The sequence below is a fragment of the Marmota marmota genome, unplaced genomic scaffold (assembly GCF_001458135.2).
Source record: "Marmota marmota marmota unplaced genomic scaffold, marMar, whole genome shotgun sequence".
In the NCBI taxonomy this organism is placed as follows: domain Eukaryota; kingdom Metazoa; phylum Chordata; class Mammalia; order Rodentia; family Sciuridae; genus Marmota; species Marmota marmota.
The window spans coordinates 79,205-104,726 of NW_025999877.1; the positions used below are offsets into that span (position 1 = coordinate 79,205).

Below are 25,522 nucleotides of genomic sequence, written 5' to 3' on the forward strand. Positions count from 1 at the left end.
CATTATTTTTATCCATTCATCCACTGAAGGATCATCCACTGACTCCACAGTTTAGCTACTGTGAATTGAGTTGCTATAAACATTGATGTGGCTGTGTCCCTGTAGTATGCTATTTTTAAGTCCTTTGGGTATAGACTGAGGAGTGGGATAGCTGGGTCAAATGATGATTCCATTCCCAGATTTCCAAGGAATCTCCATACTGCTTTCCATATTGGCTGCACCAATTTGCAGTTCCACCAGCAATGTATGAGTGTACCTTTTCCCCCACATCCTCACCAACACTTATTGTTATTTGTCTTCATAATAGTTGCCATTCTGACTGGAATGAGACGATATCTTAGAGTAATTTTGATTTGCATTTCTCTGATTGCTAGAGATGATGAGCATTTTTTCATGTATTTATAGATTGATTGTATATCCTCTTCCGAGAAGTGTCTGTTCAGGTCCTTGGCCCATTTGTTGATTAGGTTATTTGGTTTTTTTTGGTGCTTAGCTTTTTGAGTTCTTTATATATCCTAGAGAATAGTGCTCTATCTGATGTATGAGGGGTAAAAATTTGCTCCCAGGATGTAGGCTCTCTGTTCACCTCACAGATTGTTGCTTTTGCTGAGTAGAATTTTTTTTTTTTAGTTTGAGTCCATCCTATTTATTGATCCTTGGTTTTAATTCTTGTGCTATAGGAGTCTTATTAAGGAAGTTGGGCCTTAATCCCAAATGATGAAGATTAGGGCCTACTTTTTCTTCGATTAGACACAGAGTCTCTGGTTTAATTCCTAGGTCCCTGATCCATTTTGAGTTAAGTTTTGTGCATGGTGAGAGATAGGGGTTTAATTTCATTTTGTTGCAAATGGATTTCCAGTTTTCCCAGCACCATTTGTTGAAGAAGCTATCTTTTCTCCAGTGCATGTTTTTGGCACCTTTGTCTAATATAAGATAATTGTAATTTTGGGGTTAATTTCTGTGTCCTCTATTCTGTACCATTGTTCTACCAATCTATTTTGGTGCCAGTACCATGCTGTTTTGTTACTATTGCCCTGTAATATAGTTTAAGGTCTGGTATAGTGATGCCACCTGCTTCACTCTTCCTGCTAAGGATTGCTTTAGCTATTCTGGGTCTCTTATTTTTCCAGATGAATTTCATGATTTATTTTTCTATTTCTATTAGGAATTCCATTGTGATTTTGTTCAGAATTGCATTAAATCTGTATAGTGCTTTTGGTAGTATGGTCATTTTGATAATATTAATTCTGCCTATCCAAGAGCAAGGTAGATCTTTCTATCTTCTAAGGTCTTCTTTGATTTCTCTCTTTAGGGTTCTGTAGTTTTCTTTGTATAGATCTTTCACCTCTTTCGTTAAGTTGATTCCCAAATATATTATTTTTTTTAGGTTATTGTGAATGGGGTAGTTTTCCTCATTTCCTTCTCAGAAGTATTGTCAGTGATATACAGAAATGCCTTTGATTTATGGATATTGATTTTATATCCTGCTACTTTGCTGAATTCATTTACTAGTTCTAAAAGTTTTCTGATGGAGTTTTTTGGGCCTTCTAGGTATAGAATCATATCATCAGTAAATAGTGCTAATTTAAGTTCTTCTTCTTTAAGTGATATTGGCCTCATAGATTGAGTTTGGAATTACTGCCTCTTTTTCTCTTTCCTGGAATAAATTGAAGAGTACTTGTATTGGTTTTTCTTTAAAGATCTTGTAGAATTTGGCTGTGTATCCATCTGGTCCTGGACTTTTCTTGGTTGGTAAGCTTTTTATGGTTTCTTCTATGTCCTCACTTGATATTGGTCTGTTTAAATTGTGTATATCTTCCTGACTCAATCTGGGCAAATTGTATGACTTAATAAATTTGTCAATGCCTTCAATGTCTTCTATCTTATTGGAGTATAAGATTTCAAAATAATTTCTAATTATCCTCTGTATTTCTGTAGTGTCTGTTGTGATATTAACTTTTTCATCACATATACTGGTAATTTTTGTTCTCTCTTTCCTTCTCTTCATTAGAGTGGCTAAGAGTCTGTCAATTTTATTTATTTTTTCAAAGAACCAACTTTTTGTTTTGTCATTTTTTTCAATTGTTTCTTTTGTTTCTATTTCATTGATTTCAGCTCTAATTTTAATTATTTATTGCCTTCTACTGCTTTTGCTGCTGGTTTGTTCTTCTTTTTCTAGGGCTTTGAGATGTAGTGTGAGGTCATTTATTTGTTGACATTTTCTTCTTTTAAGGAATGAACTCCATGCAATGAATTTTCCTCTGAGTACTGCTTTCACAGTGTCCCAGAGATTTCTATATGTTGTGTCTATGTTCTCATTTACTTCTAGGAATTTTTTAATCTCCTCCTTGATGTCTTCTGTGACCCATTGTTCATTCAGTATCATATTGTTTAGTTTCCAGGTGATGGAGAAATTTTTATGTTTTATTTTGTCATTGATTTACAATTTCATTCCATTATGATCTGATAAAATGCATGGTAGTATCTCTACTTTTTTGTATTTGCTAAGAGTTGCTTTTTGGCATAGGATATCGTCTATTTTAGAGAAGGATCCATGTGCTACTGAGAAAAAAGTGTATCTGCTTGATGCAGGTTGAAGTATTCTATATATGTCAGTTAAGTGTAAGTTATTAATTGTGTTATTATTGAGTTCTGTAGTTTCTTTATTCAACTTTTGTTTGGAAGATCTATCTAGTGGCTAAGAGAGGTGTGTTAAAGTCACCCAAGATTATTGTTTTGTGGTCAATTTGACTCTTGAACTTGAGAAGAGTTTGTTTGATGAACATAGTTTCACCATTGTTTGGGACATATATGATTGTTATGTCTTATTGGTGTATGCTTCCCTTGAGCTGTTTGTAATGTCCATCTTTATCCCTTTTGATTAACCTTGGCTTGAAGTCTACTTTATTTTATATGAGTATGGAAACCCCTGCTTGCTTTCACAGTCTATGTGAGTGGTATGATTATTTGGATCCTTTCAACTTTAGTCTGTGTATGTCTTTTCCTATCACATGAGTCTCCTGGAGGCAGCACATTGTTGGATCTTTTTTTTAATCCAATTTGCCAGCCTGTCTTTTGATTGGTGAGTTTAAGACATTAACATTTAGGGTTACTATTGAGACATGGTTTGTATTTCCTGCCATATTTGTTTATTTTTGTTATTTAACTTGAATTAGTGTTCCTCTTCGATTAGTTTTTCCTTTACTGTACTACCTACCCTCTGATGATTTTCATTACTGTTTTGCATTTCCTCTTCATGAAATGTTTTACCAAGGATGTTTTGTAGTGCCCGTTTTCTAGCTATAAATTCTTTTATTTTTTGTTTATTGTGGAAGGTTTTTATTTCATCTTCAAATATAAAGTTTAATTTTGCTGGATACAAGATTCTTGGTTGGCATCCATTATCTTTCAGAGCTTGATATATGTTGTTCCAGGATCTTCTAGCTTTCAGGGTCTGTGTTGAAAAATCTGACATTATCTTAATTGGTTTTCCCTTATATGCAATCTGATTCCTTTCTCTTGTGGCTTTTAAAATTCTCTCCTTATTCTGTATGTTGGGCATTTTCATTATAATGTGCCTTGGTAAGTGTCTGTTGTGATTTTGTACATCTGGCATCCTGTAGGCTTTTTGAATTTGCATTTCCAATTCATTCTTCATGTTTGGAAAGTTTTCTGATATTATTTCATTGAATAGATTGTTCATTCCTTTGGTTTGGACCTCTATGCCTTTCTGTTTCCCAATAACTTAAATTTGCTCTTTTTTATGCTAGCCCATATTTCTTGAATATTCTGCTCGTGGATTCTTATCATTTTCGCTGTGTGGTCTACTTTCTTTTCAAGATTATTTATTTAATCTTCATTGTCTGATGTCCTATCTCCTAAGTGGGCTACTCTGTTGGTGTTGCTTTCATTTGCGTTTTTCATTTGGTTTATTATTTCTTTAATTTCAAAGATTTTTTTTTTTGTATAACCTCTATCTCCTTGTTGAGGTGATCTTTTGCTTCTTAGATTTGTTTATGTAGCTTATTGTCAAAGTGATATTTCACTGCCTGTAATTGTTCTCTTACATCTTCTTTGAGATCCAAAAACATTTTAACCATGTATATCCTGAAATCTTTCTCTGTCATTTTTTCTGCTATAGCTACCATTTCTTCTAATGTTGTATTTTCTTGATTTGTTGGTGGTACTTTCTTCCCTTGTCTTTTCATGTTGCTCATGTGTCTTCCTTTCCAACTCTGTGGATCTGGTGTGTTATTGTTTTTACTCTATAGATTTGTAGTGTTCTTATAGGGTTCCAAGATCTCTCTTTTGTGGGTAAAGACAATGTTAACAGATCCCAATATCAACAATACATCACCTGCTAAATGGCTATAGGATCTGATAGCCACACCCACCACAAAATGGTGATGAAGGTTTTCCAAGTTGGAGATGGTCTGTTTCCAGCGCTGCTGATGTGGGGGGAGCTGGGTAATGGCCTTGTGCTGTGGATAGCTAGCAGCCATGTGACCTGTGTTTTGAGCGGTGTGCAGTCTAGAGTTCTATAGAGGTTCTGATAGATGATTCTGCTAAGCCGCTTCTGAGCTGTGCGTGGGCTAGAACTTCAGGCTTTGGGTCTGGAGACTTACTTGAGCCCAGAGGCTCTGATTTCTGCACAGATGGTCACAGTGCTGATCGATGGATTTTTTGAGAGCCACGCTGTTTCTGGAACACATGCAGATTCCAGAACTTTCATGTTAAGTTATGAATATTAAGTAATGAGAAGATCAGTTACTTGAAAATAGTAATCAACCACCTTCCTGTTCATTCAAGGATCACCAGAAATGAAGAGTTACAATAGGGGTCGCTCCCAGCAATGACCTCTGTCAGGCCTGCAGCCTCTTCCTTGTGCTTCCTCACATTGCCACACAGAGGCAGAATGCAGGGTTGTTGGTCTCTTTTCTTCCCTATTCTATTCTGCACACACAGAAGAGAATCTTAAGTTCTGAGTACTGTGCTCATATTTCTTGGGTTTCAAGATGTGAAAAAAGCACCACACTCTTTGTCTTCTCACTAATACGAGGAAAGCCAGGGCATCTGCACATGCCTTAAGGCCACCAGAACAAAAGCCAACCCAGACCCCACTGTAAGTCACTGCCAGATTCCAAAGCATCAGAGCCAACAACTCTGTGAAGAGCACAGGACTTGGGATACTGCTAAGGTTTTGGTTCCCCTGTGAATAAACTGAAGTAGACTAACAGCCAAAGCACCTTGCAGTTCTCATATTTTGAGATTCTAAATGAAAATTTTCAATGTTAGCTTGGATCAGAGGTAGGCTCTTTGAGATGCCATGAGGAGTAAGCACTGGGTATGTACATTCTTGGTCCTTTCTTTGATTCTCAACCATTCCATAAACCACTGAGCCTCCAAGCAAGTACAAAACCAGTTCCATTTCTGAAAAAGGGAAAATAACTTGCCTCGATCATGTGCAGTGTTTTTCATTGTAAGTTTTTTCTTTTTTTGAAACCCACTTTGATATCCTGGACCTCCAGATAAATTCCTGTTTCTCACAGCTCAGCATCCATTTGCAGTGAGATCAAGACAGCAGCCATCTGCACAATGGAGGCCATGTGTTTCATTTGCATTCCACATAAATTAGGGACCCAATCAATTTGAAATCTGGCCTGTGTACTTTTGAACTACAGAAATATAAAACTAGGGCAAAGGGCACAGCTCAGTTGTAGAGTGCTTGCCTCACAAGGCCATAGGTTTAACCTATAGCACTGAAAAAAAAAAAAAAAAGGTGGCCTGGCACAGGCCGTGTGCACACCTCCAAAGGCAGGTGCAGAAGAAACAATGCACTCCATTTCCATGAATGATTCTCACAGTGTTTGCTGAAGGAAGTGCAGTGACAGACCTCAGGTTGTAGCTCCTTTCACAGAACATATGCTTGCATTTAGTGAGTTGTGATGAACATTCCAGACTATGCAGAACCCCACCCGCTCCTACTAGAAGCGTGACACGTAGGAGCAGGAGTACTTTGGCCTTAGATGCCTGGGAGTGGGAGTGCACCTTGCCAGGACCAGCAGTGGCACTCAGACCCAATCTGTTCCTCACTGCCACACCTTCATAGGTGGAATCCGGTGTCAAGTAAATCCTTGGTGTGAAGACTTTTTTCCTCCCTTTGGCCTGAGCATTTTTTCTTCACTGTTATGAATTGTTTTTAAATAAGATGTTTTACTTGTATGCTATGCTTTCAAAGCCTTAACTATCATATTTAGCATGATTTATACAAAAATACACTGGGTAGCATAGGTAAATTTCATTATACTTTTAATGTTATTTTGATAAAATTCAGTTCTGCTGCTAAAGGATCCCTCTCTTTGGGGGCCATGCTACTGTGTATGGCATGTAGACTTCAGCTAGGCTATGAGGACAGATGTGGGGTTTTGTGGAAATATCCTTGCAGAGGTATTCATGAAGTGGATGGTTCAGAAGTGAAGAGCACACTCTAGAATGTGAGATGGTAAACTTCCACTTGACAGAACAACAGCAGAACAGCTTGTCCACAGTAGAAAAAGCTTAAGACTCAGCCATGGGAGGGGTATCTTCTGCTTAAAGGGACATCACTGAAACAGCAAAGCCCCAGCTACCAAGGAGTAAGAATGAACTCAGTGAGTCAGGCTGTAGGATGGAGAAGACTTCCTGGTAACAGGAAATAAAGGCAATGAAAGAAATAGAACTTCAAGTCATTGCCCTCAAGCCCTTTCCATCCTTAACACTTAGGAGATTTTGCCACTTGTTAAGGGAGACAGTCATGGGATCCTTCAGCTGTTCCTAGATGTTAAGGCAATTTTGACTTAAAAAACAAACTTCCACTGATGAGCACTGTGAGCAAAACATCAGTTTAAAAGGCCCAGCCAAACTTGCCCAAGTTCTGGCATGCCTGCTTGCCCCAGTGTGCATATGGAAAGCATCTCTGATGTGATGCCAGAAGCACCGAGTGAGGATGCCGTGTCAAAGTACATGCAGAGTGCTCCATGGGACATAAGCCCTGAGGCCTGGAGCTGGGCACCAGTGGTTCAAGCAGCAATTGGCACTCACATCGTGTTCTGCAATGTTCTGACCCCTTCAAGTTCACTAAACATATGCTCAAGCATTCGGAATCCTGGGATTTCTAGTTGGAAAAACAAGAAAGAGTGCTTTCTCCTAAGAGAAAATGCTAATAAAACTCATACCTTCCCTGTAGGGACACGGAGCCTGCTTCCTTCTCAGCCGGTGGAGTGCTTCCGAGAGCCAGCTGGGGAGGGCCCTGTGATGCAACAGCCCTCTCTGCTCTTGAGGCTGCTTTTGCTTGGGGGCTCCACAGTCTGCAGTGTGCTGTCTTTCCCTTCACATGGCCCCACCAAGGTCAGTATTCCTTCCCTATCACTACCTGTACCCCGAGACACCATGGATCCTTATCCCCGAGGACAGCTACTTCCTCAGAACCCTAACTTTAACACAACCAGGCTGACACAACTCAGCCCAGATGGACCTAAGCATAGTCAGGACTTGGCTCTCTTGTTTGCCAGCTTGGAAAAGACACTTGATTCTTTTTAGCCTCCATTTTCTCACATACTAAATGCCTCCCAGTTCTGTGGTGAGAAATTAGAGTAGGTAAACAGCAGCACAGTGCCTGGCATGGGGCGGGGTGCTCAAGAAATGGGACACGCCCTCTCCCCAAAGAGAACTTGCCCTGCTTTCAAGGCGCTGTTGGTTGTTGGTGCTATAGGAAGTCTTTCCCAAACCTGAAGCTAGTTAGTCCAGTCTAATGCAGCGTTCTTTATCGTCCTGTCCTCTTGAAATCTGTATTCAGACTACATGACTTATGCATATACCTTTCTGACTTCTCAGAATAGAATAAGAGTTAAATTGCTATGGCTTAAAATGCAATACTTCAGTCTCACTGGCTGCCTTTCGGTGACTCACATACATCAGCCTCTTTCCTATCTCAGGACCCGCTGTTCCCTCTGCTCTCTCAAACTCACCCTTCAGGTCGCCTCTAAATATCACCTCTACATGAGGCCCTTCCCAACCCAAAGCCAGCTCAGGGGTATTATTTTCAGTCAGCACTAGTTGCAGCTGCACTATTTTAGTTGTAGTTGGATGCCATACCTTCATTTATTTATTGAATTTATGTGGTGCTGAGGATCGAACCCAGGGCTTCATACATGCTAGGCAAATGCTTTACCGCTGATCCATGACCCCAGCCCGCTGCAGCCTCACTATTTATTCACCCCTCTCTCTGTCCCTGGTGAAGCAACGCGAGGAATCTGCTACTCAGGTCCTAGCACAGCGCCAGGCACAGAGAGCACCGAGTAAATAAATGTCCATTACATTGAGGAGCATGGGGTAAGAGGCAACACTGATCTGGACGTCCAAGACTCCTACTGCACACATGTTCTCGCTCGCTGGGTGAAGCCTTGCAGCCTGCAAGACTCTGCTGGGAAATGAGGTTCTGCAGTGCCTTGCTGCAGGGCTTACGAGTGCGACCCAAGCCGACTCAGGCAGCGGCCACGGGAGGTGTGGGGCGGGGAGGCGGGGAGGAACGGGGCTGTACCACCCCTTGCAAGCCTGGTGGCCCTCCTGCCCCGCTGTTGGCAGGGGCAGGCCCGTTCCTAGGCGTATGGGAGAGCGCTACTCCAGTGCTCGACAGGGAACATGGTCCACGCTGGGCCCCGGGCTGGGCTGATGTCTTTCCTTCCAGGGGGCAAGCCTCCTGGTGGACACTGACACTGAGGCATCCCAGTGGGACCCCGCCTTCTCGTGGAGCTTGGGGTGTCCTTCGTGAAAGGGGACAGTGTCAGCGCCTGTGCCTCCTTGATGGTTCAGCTTCCCGGAGCCCGAGGTAACCCGGAGGGACAGGCAGGGGCTGAAGACCTGGAGCAAAGTAGTAGAATTTTCTTTCTTTCCTTTTCTCCTTCTTTGCGGTTCTGGGGTCCGAACCCAGGACCTGGCTCAGTGCCGGGCAAGCGCTCTACTACTAAACCACAACCCCAGCCCGCCTTTCCTAGAATTTCATTAACAAGTGAGAAGTGTTTGAAGGGGGAAAAAATAAAAATATAAAGACTAAGGGAATTCTATGACTGCTAAGAACCAAGTCTGATGTTTACCTCCAAGTCTGGTTGTCAGCTTTGGGGTCTCATAGTCTCAGTGACAGGCAGCACACACCCAGAGGTGCCCAAGCTGGAAATCTCTGTCCCTTCCTGGATTCTCCCCTTCCCCTCACATTCTGTCTGATGTCAGCTCAATATTTTCAGCTTTTTCAGTCTTGCTGGAATCTGCCTTCTTGTCTGCCTCCCTTTGGCCCCTTTCCTGTTTGTGTCACCATCTCTGCTTCTGTAGGTTACTAAGCCAGCCGAATTGTCATGGGCTCCCCATCCCGAGTCTTTCTTCTTGGTGCCCAGGGCTAGGACAGTGATTGCCTGAAAAAAATAAAAGTGAGATCATGTCACCATAAGTCCTCTTTACAGTACTTCAGTGTCCTTTTTGTGACCTCAGGTAAATCAAGTTCACACTTATTGACAGTAGCTTGAAGGCCCTTTGTGATCTGTTCTCTGCTTGGTATGACCCTGTAGGCTGGACTCCCACCACTACTATCCTTCCCACACCCCATTCCCCACACCCATATCCCATTCAGATCAGCTTTGACTCCCTTACACCCCATGCTGTGCCTGGCCAGCTCCCAATTCTCTCTTAGGACCCAGTTTAGACTTGCTTCTTCTAGTGAGCCTCCTCATCCAACAAGTCCAGGAGTGGCCCCCTGCACCCTTGTCTTAGTCCATTTGGGCTACTATAGCAGAATGCCTCAGACCAGGTGCCTTATAAACAGTCCTGGAGGCTGGAAGTCCCAGGGTCCTACTATACATACATTCTCTAGAACCCCATACCTCCCCCACCCCCGTTTTTGTTATTGAATCCTCCAGATCTCTTGGTGATAGCTCCTAAATCACAATTTCTACTCCTCTTTTGAGGCTGGGTTGGCAACTGAACACACCCAAGAGAACTGACTTCTCTGTTAGCCTAGAGGGTTGGGATTTATCTCTTGGCCATTTTATCAGTAACATGGTAAGAACCTTACCTGAAAATAACCCAAAATGCGGAGGGTCCACTCTAATGGTAGACAAGAGAAAGTGATTCTTAGTGAACCCAAGCAGGTTGGGCTGCTGAAATCTACAGATGATTTTCCACAGGGACAAAAGGGGCATCCTGTGTCCCCATAGGTTGATGGTGGTTGCTTAAATTATAATTTCTCCACACAAGCTCCAAAAACCAGTGAGCAAGAAAGGAAAGCCCCCTCTCATTTCCCATGCCCATGACATAAGAGGAGCCTATTTCAGATGTCACTGTGCCCCCTGGTGGGGAATGAAACAGACCAGCCTGCAAAGTAGCCCAGGCCAGAGAGACTAATGAAAAGACACGGTTAAGAGACTCCACTCTCCATGTGCTCTAGGCAGAGGTTGACCTATATGCTCTACCAGGCTATAACCAGACACCCTCTTCCATTGTGGGGTAGGGTCTTTTGGGTTTTAAAACAGTCTGTTTGCCAGAGAAAAGGAGCCCTAAATAAGGGAGCTGAACTTTAAAAGCTCTCTGGGTAGTTGCCAGCCATTCCAGAAAGCCTGGGCCATCTGGACCCTCTGTCCTCCTCACCTCCTGGCAGCATGTGCAAGGGCCTTCAGTCAGTTATCTCCTGTCCCCGCAGCTCCACACCAGTGTGCACTCCCCTCCTCCCTCAGTGTCTCCAAGTTCTCCTGTCCCTGGAAACCCCTATTTTCTCTGATTTCCTAGCTCTGAGGGCACGCCCACCTTTCTAGATGATCAGAGGTCTTTTCATAAAGCCAGTGTTGACACCTCACTGTTACGGCCTCCAGGAGACCTGGTTTTCCCCTCCCCTCCCTGTGTCCACGCAAGGCTGCCTTTGTGCTAGTGCCTTCCTGGGCCTTGTCTTTGAGCCTCCAGTGGCCTTGCATATGGTGGAGGAGCCAGGGTTGACTTACAAGGAGCCCCAGAAGGGCAAGGGGCAAGCAGGGGTGAGGCTAGCCACTGCCCTTAGAAGAGCTCCTGGGAAGAGTGGTTGGGCATCATACACACCAGGTCCCAGGTGGGCACCTTTGAAATTGTAACCGGAAGCTCAGTCCTCATCCTCAATGTCAATCCAATAACAAAGACAAAGTCTTGAGAAAAAGGAAGATGTTTTATTGCTTTGCTTGCAAAGGAGAAACCCAAGGGACTCCTGTCCCAGAGCCAGTGATTCTGCCCATCATGGGAAATAGGGGTTTTTTAAAGAGGTGACTCAGAGAAAAATGAGATTAGGGAAGAGAGGTCAAGGAGGATAAAGGTCAGGGAAAAGAAGTTTTGGAAAAAGAAAAAAATGTAAGTTTCAAGGCAATAAGGTATATAGTCAAAGCATTAAGTCAACCCCTGTTACAAAATGACATTGCATTCAGTCCTCACCGCCATTTGCACGGAAGGTTATCTTGCACACCCCACCTCTGGGTGAGGCAGAGAAGGGAGCCATGGGTGGGACAGAGAGGGGAGGTTGGTTATTGATGGTGAACTGAGCAATAGGGCCGAGCAAATGGAGGCAGGAAGCTGGTGGCCTCGGGCTCCTGCTGACCTGCATGCCTGGTGGCAGGTGGTGTATGAAGAGAGCTGAATGGGTAGCCTGATGGCCTCCTATGTGACAGGCCTTTTTGGCCTTCCGAGAGTTGCCCTTTCTGGTGGATTTGGTACAGTTGCTGTAAGAGAAGGAGCCAGGACTCATGCCCCAGACAGGTACTTCCTCCCAGGGGCAGGAAGTGGACCCTCTGCTTTTGCCTGGGGGAGGGAAGACCCCCTGAAAGCCACTACTACTCATAGTCAGAAAAGAAGAGGATTTTCTAAAAGCTGGACCCCTGTGGCAGTTCCCCTTTTTTCTGCCCCACAAGCCCAACCTGAGGAGTGAGGGTCAGCTTAGCTGACTGTGATTCCCTGTGGCTCTGAAGGTCCTATTTCTGGGTGAAAATGGGGGTGTTCCACCATTGAGGTAATCTTGCTCTCCCAAAAGGAAAGGTCAGAGTGGGCACTGGGAAAGACCAGAAGAGGGCATGTCTGACCCCATGCAAGAGCTTCTGCTGCCATCCAGGCTTTGATGGCTCCTTTCTGGACTCATTTTCATCATCGGCAGTGAGACCACAGGACAGATCCCCCACCCAGAGAAGAGCCCCCCTTTCACCCCGCCTTTACTACATACCCCTTCTCTTCCCCACAGCACCGTACATTGGCCCATCTCCAGGACTATGGTCCAGTGCCAACCTGGCCATTGTGAAAAGTCATAGGGCTTGAGCTCAGGGAGCCCCCTCACCACCGTCCCTGAGCTGGACAGTCTGTCCTCTGTCCATAATCAGACAGGAGTGCCATTTCCTGCAGATGCAGGTACCTTGGCCCAGGAGGGTGCTTAGGTTGATGGTCATCCTGGCCACTGCCCTTGGACTCCATGGCCCCAAAACCAAAGGGTAAACTCATGTTGACCTGGATGCTAGTCCTGGGACCAGCTGGCTGCTCCTGGGCATGGGCACCCAGGCCATGGGAACATATGCATAGGCCTGAGGGTAGCAGCAAAGGGGAGAGGAAGAGGGAAATTGCCAGAAAATGAAAGAAAGAACAGGGTGAAGTGGTGTGAGCATGCCGATTAGGCTGCTGGGCCTGCCCCAATCTCACCCTGAAGTCAGGGCACAGAGGGTCTTGGAGTCTGGGCCCTGAGTTCTCTGCTGGTCTGCAGATGGTGAGACGCTGTTCATCCCCCATCCTGGGACCACCTCCAGGCTGCATGGCTTAGTGCTGCCCAACTCCACTGCCCCAGTTCACCCTCCTCTGCCTACCGCCAAGCTTTGGGGTGGCCTGCTACATTGGCGTCCTCACAAAGCTGCCCTGCACTGGAGTGGCCAAGAAACTCCTACAGGTAGACATGCTGGAGAAGAGCGCCCTGCACAAGGAGAAGGTAGGGAGGCCCGGACAGACTGGGCCCAGCCAGCAGGTGCCTGGAATGGTCCTGGGGATGGGAAGGATGGGTCAGCTACCTCCCGGACACCTCTGTGTCCCTGAATCCTGGCCTGGAGTAAAGCACACCTGGTGTTCTCTGGTGCCTCTCTCCATATAGCCCTGGGTGGTGCATCCCAGCCTGTGGCTTGCAATCCCTGGGGCCCCTGACTCCTCCCTGTGCTATGATTGCCTGTTCCATCTCCACCTCTGTGCTGCTGCCACACTCACGTAGATTATTGTAGGTTATGTCCCCCAGTCACCCCTATGCCATCCCAGGTGCCAGACTTTGGACCACTGCTCCTGCCTGTGACTGCATCCACACCCTTTCTCACCCCTGCACCTCCCTATTCTGGCCCTGCAGCATGCACAGGGGAGGTGACATTAACACTTTGGCTCTTCTATTGCACAGCACATTCTGAGAGCAAAGACCCCATGTGTCCTTTCCTCCGGCAGAGGCACCTGTGTGGAGCACTCACTCCATAAACATCTGGAGGACATGGCGGTCCAGACCCTTCCCAGGACAATGTGACCCACACTGGGCCCATCCTCTCCCGTCCAGAGGAAAGTGTGGAGGTGACACACACATGTCCAAGTTCCCAGTAGGGAGGAAGCAGAAGGAAGCTAATAGCTGAGTCCTGGTCACAGCCTGCTGCCAGGGTGGCCCTGTGTGCCCTGGCCCACTCCTCTACTTACCAGTGCTGTGGTCCCAGGTGAGCTGCTGCTCATATCAAAGCCCTTGTTGTCAGGTCAGATGGGGGCCTTGGGCACACTCAGGGCTGTCTGAGCAGATGGCTTGGCTTAGGTACAGTATCATCCAGGAGAGGTCCCTTTCCTTTCCTGGCTTGTGACTGCATTTTAAAGAGGAAGGGGCTTGCCTCAGCCCTTCACCAAGAAAATACGGTTTTTGCAAGTTTTCTCCCCATTTTCCAGATTCAGCTCCTGCAGGCTGAGGGAGATGCATCCTCTGATGGGAGGTTCTGGAACTGTCCTGGGAATGATGACTGGCCTGGGCCTTCACCCTAGTCTGCCAGGTCAGAGGCACTGCATGCACTTGCATGTGTGCACCCCAGACTCTCCGATGCCAGCACTCGCCCACCCTGCCCAGGGACAGGCACTGGGAAGGAGCCTTAGGGCTGGGAGTCCAAGAACTCCCTGCTACCACCAAGGACCTCATCAGAGCCTCCCTGTGGCTGACCTGGGCCTAGGGGCATGTGTTCCTGCAGCTCTGACCTCCTTTCCATGCTGTAGGCCCTGAAGAGCCATAGCCACAGCAACAAGCCTCTCTGCCTCTCCATGGGCCACAGGATGAGCCTGGAGGCAGCCGTGTGCCTGATCTGATGCTGCACAGGTTCTGGATCCCAGAGTCCTTGTGCCAGGCGGGGTCCAGCACATGCTCCTCCACTTCTCACCATTTGTCAGCTGAGCTGGAGTCACAGAGCAGTGGTTTGAGGACAAGATGGCCCTGGGCTGAGGGCAAGTCCATGAGCCCCTTGCTGGGAAACCTGGTGTGGACATATTGGGCCCTGGAGGCAGGAAGGTAGACAGAAGGGTGCAGAGTTCCTAGGATTCTACCTGAGATTTCCTGCCTGTGCCTCAGAAGCTACTTAGCCTAACACTCAGCTTCTCCCTTACTTGAGCCTCCTGCACCTGGGTACCAGGTTGTCTGGAGGATCATTTGATGTCAGCTCTAATGGCAGAGTGCTCCACCAGTAGCCCTCAGCTGGAGGCCCTTGCAGGAACACTGGGGGTGAGTGCTGAGGAAGGCTCATGCTGGCATCAGGAACTCCAGGGTGTGGCTATGCCAGGTACCCAGCACCTAAACTGGTGCTCAGGGGTCAGGGGATCAGCTCTCTGATGAGCCAGGGTCTCCTGGGCTGGCTCTGGCATTTGATGGTAGCCCTTTCTCCATGCCATTACCAAGAGCCAGAAGGCACAGGGTCTAAAGCATGCCACCAAAGAGGTTTGGGAGAGCCTACTGACCCCTAACGACCACAGCAAAGGCCCCAGGACAGACTTGGAGGCTCCCAGGAGAAATAGGGCTAGGGCCAGAGTAAACTGGGTGCCATGAGCACTTGGGCTGCTGGCTTCCCATTCCAGCTATGAGGACCTCACACACCCAACCTCAGGTAGAGGCCCATTGGAACATAGAGGAGGACCCTGGACATGCCCATTGGAACACCCAGCATGGCCAGTGGCAAGCTACCTTCTCCAGCAATAAGACAGACCTTTCCAAGGCCAGTTCCAGACCAGAAAGTGCCTGCAATCACCCTCCTAGAGCATGTGAAGAGGATTCAGGTTCATGTGCACCATGGACCCAAAGCTGTATGAACACCACAACTTTCCTGCTCAGTCCACTCCTTTGAATATAAACCTGCCTCCACCTGCTCTGTCTTTTCTTTCAGGGTTCGTTTTTAACTGGCGCCCCACCAGCCATAGTGGGCCACAGAAGGGGTTCATGGTGGTGTGACCATGCTTCAGCACCCACAAGTCTGTCCTCAGTCTGGAATGAGGCCAAGGGTGGGCATGGGCTGCTAGGGGTTCAGAGGATGCCAAATGGAAGGCAGTTGAGGCCCCATACCCACCACGAGAAAGCCAGGACACTTCTGCCACCCTCACCCAGAAGCATAGCCTCAAGCCTCATCTCTACTGTGGGAAGGCAGCCCTTCCCCCACCCCGTCTGGCCACTTCCTCTCTTGGCATGGTTTGAAGAGGCAACTGAGAGGAAGGGTATAGTGGGTGACCTGCCTCATCCCCTGTCTTTCACGTACCAGTTTGCACCCCAGACTCCAGGCTCGAGAGTGGAATTGACAGAGGAGAGGCGGGGCTGGCTGCCAGATCCTGTGGTCCCTGTTTCCCCAGTTCCAGATCAAGATGAAAGAATGTGGCCAACAATGGAGAAGAGGAGGGAGGTGTGCTTTCTTAAAGAAAGGGAGAATGGTGAGAAACCATGTCCCTGAAACGCCCTTGTCTATTCCCAAGCCACATTAAGCCCAGACCAGAATGTCCAGGTAAATGCCATCCCAAGGGACATTGACTGTTCACATGGTAAATAGGCAGACTAGTGTTATCAGGAGGATCTTCTTTCTTGCACACACACCAGACAGCTGCTTCTTTGGATGCTGGTCATGCAGGTATCAAAGCATATGAAGCACTCTAATGACGTCACTGCTGTGACCTGACCACAAACCCTTCTCCCTGGGTGACTGGCCTGGTGTTGGCACCAGGGAGATGACAAGTTCCTCTTGTCCAGCCACCTGCCATTGGACAAAGTGTGGAAAGGATGGAATTGCAGGAGGGGTGGGTGCTGCCTGTCCTGCCTTCTGCCCTGGACCTTCCCCAAGAGCAGCTTTCAATATACTGATATCCCTGGGCACAGTGGCACATACCTATAAGGCTCAGGAGGCTGAGGCAGAAGGATCGTGAGTTCAAAGACAGCCTCAGCAAACTTAAGAGGCCCTAGCTCTAAATAAAATATAAAAAAGGGCTGGGGATATGGCTCAGTGGTAAAATGTCTCTGGGTTCAATTCCTGATACCAAAATCAAAAATACACCCATGTCTTGCACACCATCTGTGGATATTTCCTTGGGTCTCTTGGCAACCTGTCGCACTATCCTAGAGCAGCTGGGCTGTGGGCCAAACAGGAGAGGGAAAGAGATTCAGCCATATGCTGGGGTGATGGGTTTGTGCTAAGCCCAAGTGACAGCTCAGTATGTCGTGTCCAGGTGCAGGCAAGCTTCCTGGCCTCTCAAGCCAGTGTGCACTGGTTGTTAGGAACTGTGGGGAGCCGCTCTGAGTGATTCATGTCTTCCATCCCAGAGTAGAGAGGCTGTGATGGTCACTATATCTCTTAGTGACTTGGATATTGCCCCGGTCCCGGAAGTTTGAGGACATGTCTTCAGACATAGATGGCTCCCTACAGCCCTTGGGTTGAATTACACTCACATGTCCCTTGTAACTCCACCCCTTCTTCAGTTTTTTTTTTTTTTTTTTTGGGGATGGATCTTTCTAAGAATGAGCGTCCTCCCAATAAAAGCTCACTTCTGAATGAGCTCACTCTCTGTCTCTGGCCAACCTCTTGTGACATCCCTCGCTCACCCATTTGGGGAACTTGAGGCCAAGAGCGGAGGAGCTGTCTTGAAGCTTGTTTAAAGGTAAAGTGTGTGTCTGTGTTTTATTTGGTGTCCCAGGAAATTCACACAAGCAACCTTAAGTTCAGCTGCCCCCATGGGCCGGAGGCAGCAAGGAACCCCCTTTGGGACAGTTCTACAGCAGCCTCTGAGGAAGCTGAGCACCAGCTCCCACTGTTCTAAATTTTCCTCAACAGGTTTGGAGGTCACTAGATGTGCAAATACACATGAAGTCTCTTGGACATGCAGGAAATTCCCAGTAAGTGAAGGAATCTAGTCTCAGGCTGGGCCCAGGACCAAGATGGTAGGCGGAGAGGTGGTGCCTCTGAGCCCACTGAGCACCTGTACACAGGCCAGGCTCTTGGCCAGGCTCCCTGTGGAGTCCTGCCAATGGTGTGATGAGAACAGGGTCATAGTGGAAGCCCCCAGAGCCTTCCCTCTAAAACTTCATGTCACTAGCTCATGCAGACCTGGGCAAGGCTCACAGGGGCTACACTACTGCCACAGGCCTGGGCAGGCACCGCACACATGAGAGCCAGGAACAAGGTGGTGTTCCCACCCAAGCCCAGGGGTAGGTGTGCCTTTGGCGACCCCTTCCCACTGAGGATGGGCCACACTTGCCTGGGCCTTATGGAGAGAGTACACCTAAGTTAGCAGCTGAGCCCAAGGTACACCCCTTGGGGGGTTGCCCCTCCTTTAGGGGAATGGGGGCACCCTTCTTCCTGTGAGGGATGGGACTCCCCCTCTCAGGGGTTGGCCCTCCTCTAGAGGGATGGGGTTGGGTTCCCCTCCTCCCGTGAGGGATGGAGCTCCCCTCTCAGGGGTTTTCCCACTTTTAGTGGGTGGTTGAAGCTCTTCTATTGTCAGTGTCCCCCTATTTTAAAGAAGCCTTTTCTCTAGGGATGGGTTCCCTTTTGCCAGCGGTGCCCCTTCTCTAGGGGATGTGAGCACGCCTCTTTCTCTAGAGATGTGGTGCATCTCTTGGGGTGTTCTGCTCTGTGGATTTGGGCAGCCCTCCTATAGCATATGGTCCCTCTCTGGTATGACCCACATCTTAGGGATGGGGGCCTGCATCCTGCCTCCTTGAGGGATGGGATCAAGCTTTTGGGGGGTTCCCCTTTTCTAGATATGGTTTTGCCTGGAATCCTGGAGGGATGGGGAAGGTCCTCTCACAGGGTGCCCTTCCTCTAACAATGGTNTTGGCTCAGCTGAGAAGAAACTCAGCCTGCAGCTGAGCACACAATGCCCATGGCTCACCTTCATAGTCATGATGAGGGGACACCAGTCACATACTAATATGTGTTTCACAGAAGCTCTAATGTGAAAACCCAAGAGAAGCCATCCTCAGGAAGAGAGAAATCCTGGCTCAGGAACAGTATTTGCAAAAGCCCCAGGGCAGAGAGGACGTTGATGTGCTCAGGCAGCTCAGCCAGACCAAAGAGGTGTAAAACCAGGAGCCAGTCTGTGTTAAGCTTTCAGATTGCAGACCTCATTGCAGGGACTCAGAGCCAGTGTGCAGGGCTTCAGATCTGCCTTCTACAGGCAGCAGTTCCTTGTGTGCTACCAGGCCCTTGGGCCTTTGGGAGGAGCTGGGGACATGGTCTGCACCTGAGTCCCTGCCTTCCACAGCCCAGCCCTGGAGACTGCTGAGGGGAGGGGGAGAGGGCCCAGAAGCCTCCCTGCTGTCTGATGTTTCCTGCCTTCCTATAGCCTGTGCTGAGCTGGTGGAGGTAGCCACCCAGCAGAGGGGCCACAGGCTACACATACTTGAGTGGGCCTCAGTCCTGCCTTGGCCTCGTTGCAGGTGTACAGAATGGCCTCCAGGTGGCAGCAGCAGCCTGCATACCACCAGGGACAGGCTCCTGGGGCAGATGTGCCAAGAGGTGGTGGATGAGTGGGCTTGTAGGTGTCCACCAGCAAGAGCCTTGCTCTTTCCCCATCCACGGTGTTGCTGGAGTCTTAGGCACATAGGCTGTCAAACCTGAGTGTGTCGTTAACCCTAAGATGCCTTACCTCTTCCATTCTTTCCCAGTGGCATAATGAGAAAAAAACAAGGAGATTCTCTCAGAGGCCCTCAGCCCTAGAACTCTGGGTTGTGCTCGCCCAGACCTGCCGGGCAGGCCTCTGTCCTCTTCTCAGCTTACCACAGAGTGGCCTTCTGTTCTTGTAGGTGAGGGGTCAGCCACATGAAATGTACTTTGACCACCTAGGAATAGGCAGGGTCATGTGCCTTGAGCTGGAGAAGAGCCCACCAAGTCCTAAACCCACACGTCAGAGACAAGCCACCTGCTGGAATGGGTGAGGGTCCTATAGGCTCGACATTTTCTTCCTGGGCCCACTGGCCTCTCAGCCCTCCTAGATAGTATGAGAGAGGGTCTTGGAGTTGGGTCTCCCTCCTGCTGCTCTGGTGGGCCCCTGATCATAGATGCTGCTGCCCTGCCAGTGCCAGGTGCAAGTGCTCCTGCCACGCTGGGCTGCTGCCTGCCAGACGGCCACCGCCCACCCCACCTACTTCCCCACTAACTGAAGCAGGAGCCATCTGGAGATTAGCTGCTCCTGCCCATGAGTCATGAGGCCCCAGAGGTCAGCTAAACCCATCTGAGCCAGGATCTGGGGCTTCTTGAGGCCAGAGTCCCACTTGGGACTGAGCCCTGTTTCATATTCCTCCCCACCCGGGTTGTCCCAGTCTCCACCTGCAACCCACAAGCCCTCTTTCACACTGGTAAAAGGTAACCTTGCTGAACTTTCTAGAGATGGCAGGAGTCACAGGTGACACTAGTTGGAAGGACAGACTAGTTCTGCTGGAAGTCCTCCAAAGAGAGTGAAGTCCCCAGTAAAGCTGGGCAGAGCTGCTCATGTGGGGAGGACCCTAGGACACTCTTCCTTCATGTCAGGACCTCAACACTGAGGTTCTTGGCATCCCTGTCACCCACACACCAGTGGTGGCTGTTCCTAATATCTGGAAGTCTGGGCCTCTGCGGGAGGTGTGAGAGCCTCCCCAGGCTGTGGGGCAGGTAGGTTTGTCCAGAGTCTGGCTCAGAACCAGCCAGCACATGTCACCGAGTTCTGTCTCCTCTAGGCTGACATCCACTATCAAGAACATTTGCAGGACTCTGGGACACTCCAGGCCATCTGTACCAGGGCAAGAGAGTTGAGCACCAGGGGACACTTAAGCTGCCCACAGGTGGTGCTTCCAGAGGCCCAGCCTCGCCCTGCTGCAGTGTTGTGGCTCATGACTGGCAGGGAACACAGGAGAGGTCCTGAAGGGGGAGGAGAGTGAGATGGACTCCTGGCTTGGTGGGAACTCTCTAGAAACATCTGGCCCAAGTCCTGTCCCCATCAGGGCTACTCCAGCTTCTCATGGCCTATTTTATCTTCAAGGGACCCCAGCCTGGGTTCCACAGAAAGGGCATGGCCTCTGGAGACCCTTCACAGCCATCTCATGCATGCTGGCCCTCTGTTTCCTCACCTGTGAGGCAGCACAGTAGTTCTTGTCCTTGGTGTCACAAAGCAGGCCTGTTTAATGACTGTCAATGGGTTAGCAAAGCCTGATGGCAGTTTTACCAGGAGGCAGGTATTGGGTCGCACCGTATGATCGAGGAAGGTGAGGCCCAGGGTGTTGATAAGCAGCAGTGCAGGCCACAGTGGCAGCCTGGGTTCTAGACCCTGTTTCTGGCACTCCTCACTCCCTGAGGGAAGACTGTGTAAGGTGTCCAGGGCTGGATGGGACAAGTCATTCAAGTCCTGTGTATCCTCTGTGCTCATTTCCCCTCTGCCTTCATTTTCTGGTGACTGTTCCTTGGCCTTATTAAGTTGCTTGGAGAACTGCGAGATGGGCCCCTGGTACTGCCCAGCTTCACAGTCAGGTATAGCCAACCCGAGTTCAGGGTGGTCCTGTCAAGCTCTGGCCAGGCCCATCCTCAGGCCTTCCAGGGACCTCATAGGGTCTCCTGGGCTGGCTCTGGCATTTGATGGTAGCCCTTTCTCCATGCCATTACCAAGAGCCAGAAGGCACAGGGTCTAAAGCATGCCACCAAAGAGGTTTGGGAGAGCCTACTGACCCCTAACGACCACAGCAAAGGCCCCAGGACAGACTTGGAGGCTCCCAGGAGAAATAGGGCTAGGGCCAGAGTAAACTGGGTGCCATGAGCACTTGGGCTGCTGGCTTCCCATTCCAGCTATGAGGACCTCACACACCCAACCTCAGGTAGAGGCCCATTGGAACATAGAGGAGGACCCTGGACATGCCCATTGGAACACCCAGCATGGCCAGTGGCAAGCTACCTTCTCCAGCAATAAGACAGACCTTTCCAAGGCCAGTTCCAGACCAGAAAGTGCCTGCAATCACCCTCCTAGAGCATGTGAAGAGGATTCAGGTTCATGTGCACCATGGACCCAAAGCTGTGTGAACACCACAACTTTCCTGCTCAGTCCACTCCTTTGAATATAAACCTGCCTCCACCTGCTCTGTCTTTTCTTTCAGGGTTCGTTTTTAACTGGCGCCCCACCAGCCATAGTGGGCCACAGAAGGGGTTCATGGTGGTGTGGCCATGCTTCAGCACCCACAAGTCTGTCCTCAGTCTGGAATGAGGCCAAGGGTGGGCATGGGCTGCTAGGGGTTCAGAGGATGCCAAATGGAAGGCAGTTGAGGCCCCATACCCACCACGAGAAAGCCAGGACACTTCTGCCACCCTCACCCAGAAGCATAGCCTCAAGCCTCATCTCTACTGTGGGAAGGCAGCCCTTCCCCCACCCCGTCTGGCCACTTCCTCTCTTGGCATGGTTTGAAGAGGCAACTGAGAGGAAGGGTATAGTGGGTGACCTGCCTCATCCCCTGTCTTTCACGTACCAGTTTGCACCCCAGACTCCAGGCTCGAGAGTGGAATTGACAGAGGAGAGGCGGGGCTGGCTGCCAGATCCTGTGGTCCCTGTTTCCCCAGTTCCAGATCAAGATGAAAGAATGTGGCCAACAATGGAGAAGAGGAGGGAGGTGTGCTTTCTTAAAGAAAGGGAGAATGGTGAGAAACCATGTCCCTGAAACGCCCTTGTCTATTCCCAAGCCACATTAAGCCCAGACCAGAATGTCCAGGTAANCTCCCAAAAATAAGGATGGTGTCACCTTTCCAAGCATGCGGCTTCTCTAGGAGATAAGGGCATTGCTCCTACACGAAGGATGGAGTCAAAAAGGTGCCCCTGTTCTAGGGGATGGTGTGCCCCTCATTTAGAAATGGTGGCCCTCTCTTGAGGGGTGCTCCTCTAGTAGGAAATGGGAGCTCCCATTCTCTGGAAAAAATTGGATACTTCTCTCATGTGGTGCCAATCCTCTAAAGGATCAGGTGTTCCTCCTCTAGGGAGTAGGTCTCCCTACAGAGGGGTACCCCACTTCTAACAGACTGAGTCCTCATCTAGAGGGGTGCCCCTTTCTTAGAAAAGTGGGTTCCCTTTATTGTAATTTAAGTTCCCCTCTCAAAGGGCACCCCTCCTGTGAAAATATGGGTTCCCCTCTCAGGGGTTGCCCCTCTTCTAGGGGAATGGGACCGGGCGTCACACCTCCCATTAGGGATGGGGCTCCCCTCTCAGGGGTTATCCCACTTTTAGTGGGTGGTTGCTGCTCTTCTATTGTCAGTGTCCCCCTATTTTAAAGAAGTCTTTTCTCCAGGGATGGGTTCCCTTTTGCCAGGGGTGTCCCTTCTCTAGGGGATGTGAGCACCCCACTTTCCCTAGAGGTGTGGTTCATATCTTGGGGTGTTCTGCTCTGTGGGTTTCAGGCAGCCCTTCTCTAGTATGTGGTCCCTCTCTGGTGTGACCCACATCTTACAGATGGGGGCCTGAGCCCTGCCTCCTTGAGGGGCAGGGTCAAGTTTTCAGGGGGTCCCCCTTTTAGATATAGTTGAGCCCAGAATCCTGGAGGGATGGGGGGCCATATCATAGGGTACCCCAACTCTAAGAATGGGTCATGCACCCCCAACTTCCTGGAGAGCTATGTTTTCCCTTTTGAGGTGTGCCCCTTCTTTAGGGCATAGGGTGCCCCTCCTCAGGGGTTGGGTCACCTTCTCAAGTGATGCCCTTTAATTTGGGTTGGGGGTTCCCAAACAATAAGGATGATGTCACACTTTGAAGCATGCAGCTTCTCAGGGGATAGGAGTACTGCTCCTCCATGAAGGATGGGGTTAAAGGGGGTGCCCCTCTACTAGGGGATGGTGTGCCCCTCATTTAGAAATGGTGGCCTGTTTTGGAGGGGTGCTCCTCCAGTAGGAAATGGGGGTTTCCTTCCTCTGGTAAAAATTGGATACTTCTCTAATGGAGTGCCAATCCTCAAAAACATCTCTCCGTACAGATGGGTACCCTGCTTCTACAGACTGAGTTCTCATTTAGAGGGGTGCCCCTTTCTAAGAAAAGTGGTGCCCCTTTACTAAAATTTAAGTTCCCCTCTCAAAGGGTGCTGGTTCTGTAGGAAAAGGACTTCCCCCTCAGAAGTTGCCCCTTCTGTAGGGGGATGGGGCCACCCCTCCTCTCGTGAAGCATTGTGCTCTCCCTCTTGGGGGGTCCCCTCCTCTCACAAAAGATGGGATTCCCCCTCTCGGGGGGTTGCCCCATGGAGCTACAGGGGCTCCAGGGGACCTGAGCTGGGAGTGAATAGCTGAAAAAGACAACAGAAGTGTCCCAGATTTCTGTCTTCCCCAGGGTGCTCATGGGAAAACTTTCAGGTCATTTCACCTACCTGCCGAGGTGTAGGTCCTGAGCTGGTGCCCAGCACCCCTGCCAGAGTGCCCCAGGCCATCTGTCCCAGGTAGGCAAAGCCCTGGCTGGCTGCCCACCCCACTCCACACCCCACTGCACTCTACTTCCTGGCATTCCCATGAAAGCCCAGACTGGAAATACAGCAGATGACCCCACCAGATGCCTTCCCAACTTCTTCCAGATGTTTCTCTATCAGACCTCCATCAGGACCATGGGTCAGGGAAATCAAAAGCCTAGGGTTGAAGCTGAGCATAGCTCTCTGGGATCTGACTGCCTGTCTCTAATGCCCTGGGTACAACTCAGACATCAGGTTGGAACAATACCTGTTCCACCTTCCCTGAGACTGTGAAGACCCCAGGTGGTAAGGGTTGGCTCAGGCGTGGCACAGTAAGGAAGGCTGTTGTCTGGAGAAGCAAAGACCACAGAGCCAGGGGTGATGGCTGTCTAGCCAGCAGGCCACAGGTAGGGACATTTGGGTAGCCAGACCCTTCTCTCAGGGTTGTGCTCAAGGGTGCAAACCAAAGGAGCAGGGTGCATGGGTGGGGTGCACAGGACTGGCTGGGCCTGGGGATGGGAGGACAGCCAGACACAAGGCCTGAATAGAGGGGTGGGTGGGGGGTGGGGGCTAAGTGTAGTGGCACCTCAGCTCCTTCCTGCAGAACCTAATAAATAGACCATGGTGATGTCCATATCTGCAGACCACAGCTTCTCAGGACTAAGAATATTCTTGAACCACTTAATAATTCAAGTCGCATCCAAATTGAATTTCCAGTTCCCCTGCCAGCCTCTGTGCTCCTTCCCAGCCCCCCAACTTGCCTAGGGTCTGGGAGGGACTGGCTTCCCGTGGTCTTACCCAGGACCCCTCAGGGCTCTCACAGCCTGGGCTCGTGGCCTGTATGACCTCTCCTAGGCCAGCCTCAATCCAACCCACACCTACTCAGACACTGGGCTGCTTGAGGGGGTGGAGCTGAGCCACTTGGTCCCTTCCTCAACATCTCACTAGAGCCACACGCCTCTTGGGACCAACCCTTTGGGCCCCAGGTCCAACTCAGGCTGTAGGGGAGCCCCTTTGATCCCTAGCCTCTGTGCACCCAAAGTTGTTCTTGTGCCTCCTCAGATGAGGGCCTGAAGGGCTTTGCCTGGAGCTCTCTGTCCTGGTGGGGACACCTGGGTTCCAATTCTGGCTTCTGCCCTGTGTGCTGGGGTAAGTGATTTCACCTTTCTGTACCTCTTTCCCAATCAGTGGGCTGGTAGAATCAGTGTCTCCAGAAAAAGCTGTGATAGTTTTGGGAGCAAGAGAGGGTGTCTGCACCCTCCCCTCCAGGTGCAGTGCCCAGCTGCAGACACCCCTTTCTTGCCCAAAGCAGCTCAATCTCTAGTCCCTCAGAGAGGTGAGGAACTAGGGGTGCCACCAGGGGCCTGTGTGACTTAGGGGCTCCCCAGCCTGGCCCACCTGCCCCATCAGCAGCCCAAGCCCACTGCACTCCCCTGGCCAGGCCACTTGTGGAGTTTTGCCAATTGCTAATGACAGCAGAGGTGGCTGCACTGGCATGCAGGTGAGTGGCAGGCAGGTAGTGGGCAAGCAGCATGGAAGGATGACACTGCCTGCTCT

The 25,522-nt window shown here is 49.5% G+C and overlaps 2 long non-coding RNA genes across 2 annotated transcripts; one reads left to right on the forward strand and one right to left on the reverse strand.

Moving 5' to 3' along the window:
- Positions 1 to 4,844: 4,844 nt before the first annotated feature.
- On the reverse strand, positions 4,845 to 25,153 carry LOC107133668. Its single transcript, XR_001502367.2, has 3 exons — positions 25,139 to 25,153; positions 10,898 to 10,908; positions 4,845 to 4,973 (listed from the first exon to the last, which is right to left on the reverse strand). It is a non-coding gene; the product is annotated as an uncharacterized LOC107133668 (long non-coding RNA).
- On the forward strand, positions 4,967 to 22,245 carry LOC125611753. The gene is made up of 3 exons (XR_007342005.1): positions 4,967 to 13,594; positions 19,452 to 19,467; positions 20,249 to 22,245. It is a non-coding gene; the product is annotated as an uncharacterized LOC125611753 (long non-coding RNA).
- Positions 25,154 to 25,522: the final 369 nt, after the last annotated feature.